Source organism: Canis lupus, chromosome 4, assembly GCF_048164855.1.
Source record: "Canis lupus baileyi chromosome 4, mCanLup2.hap1, whole genome shotgun sequence".
In the NCBI taxonomy this organism is placed as follows: Eukaryota; Metazoa; Chordata; class Mammalia; order Carnivora; family Canidae; genus Canis; species Canis lupus.
The window spans coordinates 5,913,626-5,919,625 of NC_132841.1; the positions used below are offsets into that span (position 1 = coordinate 5,913,626).

At 41.8% G+C, this 6,000-nt stretch overlaps 1 long non-coding RNA gene across 1 annotated transcript in view; it reads left to right on the forward strand.

Moving 5' to 3' along the window:
* Positions 1-4,306, forward strand: part of LOC140631771 (uncharacterized) — a 27,371-nt gene extending 23,065 nt beyond the window's left edge. Inside the window, exon 3 of the long non-coding RNA XR_012029287.1 lies at positions 2,223-4,306. This is a non-coding gene — a long non-coding RNA (uncharacterized lncRNA). The remainder of the gene's footprint in view (positions 1-2,222) is intronic.
* The last annotated feature ends 1,694 nt before the right edge of the window (positions 4,307-6,000 follow it).

Below are 6,000 nucleotides of genomic sequence, written 5' to 3' on the forward strand. Positions count from 1 at the left end.
CTGGAGGGGATGTGGGATCAAGGAGAAAAAGTGTAATGGCAGAAGTGTCCTTGAGGAGATAGGGGTAAGATTCAGAGGATGAGTGGTGGTATTGGCGTTGGTCAGCTCAGGGGAACTGTTCTGTTTCTTAAGGTAGGGCAGAGTGTGTGCATGGGCTGCTGCTGGCTGATGGAAGGAGCTCATGGCTGGTCTGGGTCGGGGGTAGGAGAACTTGAGTTCAAACCCAATGGTGAGGGCTGCAGCTCCTGCTCCAGGACTCTTGCCAGGAGGCATCCCAATCTCAGAGGGGGTTTGTTCAACTCACATCAGCAACATCCAGGTGGTAGAAGCCCTGGATTCTGTGTCAAAAAATATTTTTAAAAAGATACACCCTCCTCCTTGAAGATCTGGAAGCACTGCTTTCCTTTCTTCTGTACCCCCAGTCCCCTTCCCGGACCCTTTCAGGAATTCTATAGGGGTCAGAGGGCTTTTTTGTTAAACCCTTTAAGTACCAAGGGTCTGATTATATTCCCTGTATCTAGAATAATCTTGCTTCTCCTTTAAAAAATAAAGCTAATAAAGTAATTCCTCTTTGGCTCTCTTTGAAAGTATGGAAAGCTCTGTTCACATGTCCCCTTTTTGATAGGGCTGTCTCAAACATCCTTAGGGCTCCTAGCTCATTCCCTTTTGTCTTGCCACAGCCCTCTTATAGGGCTTCTCTCATGGAGCTAGGCTCCTGACACTTTAATTTTTCCCTAAGAAAGAAGGAAAGCCTCCATAAATTTAACTTTAGCTAACTAATAATATGGTTTGGTTTACTGTTCTTTCATCTTCTAGGGCAGTTTTTCTTTTTTTTTTTTTAATTTAGTTTAAATTCAATTTAGGTAACCTATAGTGTATTATTGGTTTCAGGGGTAGAATTTAGTGATTCATCAGTTGCATATAACACCCAGTGCTCATTACATCAAGTGCCCTCCTTAATGCCCATCACCCAATTACCCCATCCCCTTCTTCCTCCCCCTTCAGCAAACCTCAGTTTGTTTCCTAGAGTTAAGAGTCTCTTATGGTTTGCTTCCTTCTCTGTTTTTATCTTATTTTATTTTTCCTTCCCTTCCCCTATGTTCTTTCCCCTGTTTTGTTTCTGAAATTCCACACATGAGTGAAATCATATGATAATTGTTTTTCTCTAACTGACTTGTTTTGCTTAGTTCCATCTATGTCATTGCAAATGGCAAGACTTCATTCTTTCTGATGGCTGAGTAATATTCCATTGTGTATATACACCACAGCTTCTTTATCCATTCTTCTGTTGATGAACATCTGGGCTCTTTCCATAGTTTGGCTATTGAGGACATTGCTGCTATAAACGTTGGGGTGCATGTGCCCCTTCAAATTGCTATGTTTGTATCCTTTGGATAAATACCTAGTAGTGCAATTGCTGGGTTGTAGGGAGTTCTATTTTTAGCTTTTTGAAGAACCTCCATACTGTTTTTCAGAGTGGCTTCACCAGTTTAGGGAAGATTTTTTTTTTAATTCTCTTCTATAGACTACTAGTCCCATGGAAATATTCTGGCCCCTCCCCCAAGGAATTTTGTGGTCAGACCAATTTTGGATCTTACATGTTAAAGGTCCAGAGAAGTCCTGCAGTTAAAAACTCACTTGACTCTGTTTCATCTGTCATTTCTCCAGTACATCAGACCATGAGATGCATGGTCTGCACAGCCCTCAGCATACTGGGAAAAATATCCTGCTTACCATCTGTATCCAACAAAATCTTTAAAAATTATTCTTTTTCTAGTCATTGTACAAATAATTTGTAAAAGAGTGAAAGGAGAGTGAAAAATGACCCTGCTAAAAATTTAGAAATGAGAATTGAACATAAAATGTCCAATTTTTGCTCCATATTTTCCTGATTTTGAATATGTAAACACTGGAAGGGAGGAACACCTTTGAATGGAACCAACTGCCCATAGGCTATCATGCATGACGCTCTCTGGACCATCTGTCTTGTAAGTTTTGACTCAGGCTTCATACATAATCTCTAACAGGTTCTAGCTTATCATTGCTTCTGCTTCTCCTTCTTGCATTTTCACTGTCAAAATAGGAGAAAAAAATTTGAAGCCTTTGACAGCATGTAATTATGATAAAGAGATGGCCATCTTCTTCACTTCAGAATTGCGAGGAATTTTTTTTTTTTCGGTTTAAGATGATCAATCTTAACAAGTTTCTCTTTTTCCTTTTAGTCACCTCTGTTTGTACAACCTGCCTTCAACATTTATCCCCTCAAGTGTATTCCCAGGTCACAGATGTCATAGAAGATGAAAGCACACTGCCAATACCCTGTGAGCAAACAAAATGGTCCAAGATCTTGGGATAAAATATTGCAAGATGAAGTCTTCCTGGGGAGATGACTGGCTGAACAAGAACACTACACATTCTTTTGGTCCATGGCAATATATTATTTACCCATCAGCTTTTGAGTTTGAGAACATTTTGTTGAACATCTTGTTCTCTGAAGACTTACGGCCTGAGATGTCGCGTTTATGATCAATGTCATCATTGTCATTAGAGTCTAGAGCCTACTGTCTTTGCTTTCATCTTCTGATTCATCTAAGAATTGCGAACAGCTTTCCTTTTTTTTTTTCCTCTTTGCCATTATCGACAGAAAGCAAAAAATCCTGAATTTTCAATAGTGTTCAATGCAAGCTACAAAGATGATATCTCTGGTGTTCTTTTATACGCTCTTGAAGATGATGCTGTACATTTGCCAATTGGTCAGGACAGTTAAGAAGGATGCAGTTGTGGTGATTTATCTCACTGTTGCATCATCCTGCTAATCCAGGTCACTGTATTCTTCTTGTTCAGAAGAATATTGATGAAATAGCAAACATGTTTCAAAATATAGGAAAATTAAGAACCCAAAGGTCACAAAATGTAACTTAGATGTATAAAATGGTCCAATGGATGCATAGGGAGTAATTGGGAGATAGAATGAATCGTATTCTTTTAAGAAAAAAATTACTTTTTTTTTTCTTTGGAAGACCTCTAATAAAGAAAAAAAGTCAAGCAATATCAATCCTTACAAATAGATGCAACAGCTCAAAAAATAAACTTAAAAATTAAAATTGGATCTAAGAGATCCTGATGAGAGTTTTCGCCCATATTCTGACTCATAGACAATCTCTTAAAACTTTCTGTGAGTGGAAACATGTTTTTTTCCTTTTGAGTAGTATTTGATAAGGAAGTGATTTGGAATAAAATATCTTTTATAGGTTAGTGTATTCATAGTTTTTGCATTGAAAGTTTATTTTTATGTAATCTTTAAAATGATACTCATGATATGTGTCCTTTTTTCACTTTGTGGCATATACCAGTTGTTTATGTGAGAAAAAATGTGAATTACAGTGAATAGGAAAAGGTATGTTATGATTTGATTTTAGTTCCTCTCTCTATATATATGATATATGATATATTTTACAACATTATAACAGGAAATAGGCAATGCTTAATTTTGCACTTAAATTGGTATATAAGGACCCCTGGGTGGCTCAGTGGTTGAGCATCTGCCTTCGGCTCAGGGCGTGATCCTGGAGTCCTGGGATCGAGTCCCACGTTGGGCTCCCTGCATGGAGCCTGCTTCTCCCTCTGCCTGTGTCTCTGCCTCTGCCTCTCTCTCTCTCTGTCTCTCATGAATAAATAAATAAAATCATAAAAAAAATAAACTGGTATATATTTCTAATTTTTGAAATTTTATTTCTAACTGACAAGATAAGACACAAGACTTAAGCTGTTCTGAAATATTATTTTTTCCCCCTCACCAATAAATAAAAAGCCAGGGGCACCTGGGTGGCTCAGTTGGTTGGGCATCTGACTCTTGGTTTTGGCTCAGGTCATGGTCTTGAGATTGTGGAGTCAAGTTCCACATTGGGTTCCCTGCTGGGTGTGAGGCTGCTTGGGATTCTCTCTCTCTGGCCCTCCCCCTCCCTCTCTAAAAACAAAACCCACCAAATTGGGTATAATTATATATGTGTGTGTATATAATTTTTTCTAATTATATATATATAATTTTTTCTTTAAAATTTTATTTATTTATTTGAGAGAGAGAGAGAACACAGAGAGAGAGGGAGAAGCAGGCTCGTTGTTAAGCAGAGAGCCCGACATGGGGCTTGGATCCAAGCTGAAGGCAGTCGCTTAACTGACTAAGCCACCCAGGTACACTTTCTTTTCAACTTTTATTTTTGAAGTACTAGAAATCTGGATTTGGTGAAAATAATCAGGAGATAAATTTGCAAAATTATTACCATTTTGTGCTGTTTGCTAATATGCTCCTTGTAATTCATCATCAGTGTTTGTCATGCTTCTTGTCTACTGGTAGTGCTCCACTGTGGGTAGAAAATAAACAATATATGACAAGGAACAAAAGCAATTAGAGATGGCACATGGTTAAATCAGCTGAGGGCCAGTGGGAGTGAAGGGTTGAGGCAAAAGCAGATTCATCTGTCGCTTAATAGATTTGTCTCAAAGAGGGAAGTATAAAATAATGAATTTGTTGACTTGAAAAACTAAAAAATGGACACAAATGCTGTTGGCTTTTAAAAATGATTCAACCCCCTGGGTCACTTTTGAGAGACCTTTGCAAATCTGCAGGTGGGCTGTGTGGGCCTCGCTCAGCCTGGCCTGTGAGTGCTGGTCTGCACTCACTGGGTGTGTGGGAGATGCCCTGGCTCATTCTTCCCTCTATGGTTACTTTGCTCCTTGCAAACCATGCACTTTTCATTCGCCATTGTCCAAAACAGATTTCTTTTTCTAAGATTGTAACTCAGCTTACACAAACATATACTTAGTGTGGGATAGTCTCAAGTGGTCAGCAGCATACTTTGGGGAAATTGCTTAGAATGTCTGCCCTGAGAGGCTAATGTTCTGACACTACTGTTAATTCTTATTGGCTTTGAATCCAGGGGTGAACATCTTCATTCTTCATCAATGGGATCCAGAAGGCGTGTCCTCTAGGGGCACTGTATCCTCCTGGGTCCTGAGTTCCTGACAGTGGGGTGAGAGTTGGAGTGCTCCTAGGGGACGGCCATTGATTGTCACAGCCTCTGGGCTGCTTTGGAGAAAGCATGGTGGAAGGTGCTGATGCACAATGGGCATCCTTTCTCATTAGGGTTTGCTCTTCGGGTGGGTCAGCCAGGTCTGGGGGGCCATGTCCCAGCTCTTTTTCTTTGGAGCTGTGGGATACGCCCATGGATGGTGCCAACGGGGCCTTCTGCTGGGCACCTGGCTGCAGCGAGAGGGCATCTCCCAAACTCCCTTGCCCTTGGAAACTGTCTCAGACATGGACATGCTTTGCCAGGGTCAGGAGCTTCTTTCCCATGCTTTCTGGAGCCTTAAGAGTATGCAGGGGATTCCAGAGGATGGGAGAAAGAAAATGAGGAAACAGAACAGGGGAATAAAAAAGAGAAAATCAAGATGACTGAGTTGTGGAGGAAGCTAAGAGAAGAAAAACCACATCTGGAGGGGTTAGTGCTGTGCGGTGGGAGTGGCTTCTCATTGGGGGTCATCATCTCCCAGGCTGGACTCCACCTCTGTGTATCCCGAATAATAAATGTCAGGCAGAATGTGAACTGGAGAATCAGGAGAGAGCATGCTGGTCTGGCACGCTCTGGGCACCCATGGCCAGACAGAGCAAGGCGACTGGGAGTGCAAGCTCTGAAAAGGCGGATATTGGGAGCTGGTGTTTCATTCCTGGATCCCGAATGCACAGGAATAGTGCCCCGCATGTCACAGGCATGTTCTCTTCTGCGCAGAGCTAGGGCAGTGCTGAAGGAATGCAGTTGGGTGTACAGTGGCCCCTGCCTTCTGGTGGCTCCGGAGGAGAGGAGTCCCTTCTTCCTCGGGGCTGCATGGTTAGGGGTTACCTGTAGCTGCGGGACAGTCCTCCCCAGTGAGAGTACCCCCCCTGGGGCTGCCGGGAGGAGCAGCCTCACCGGTGGGCTGACCAGTCCTAAGCCTCACCGGTGA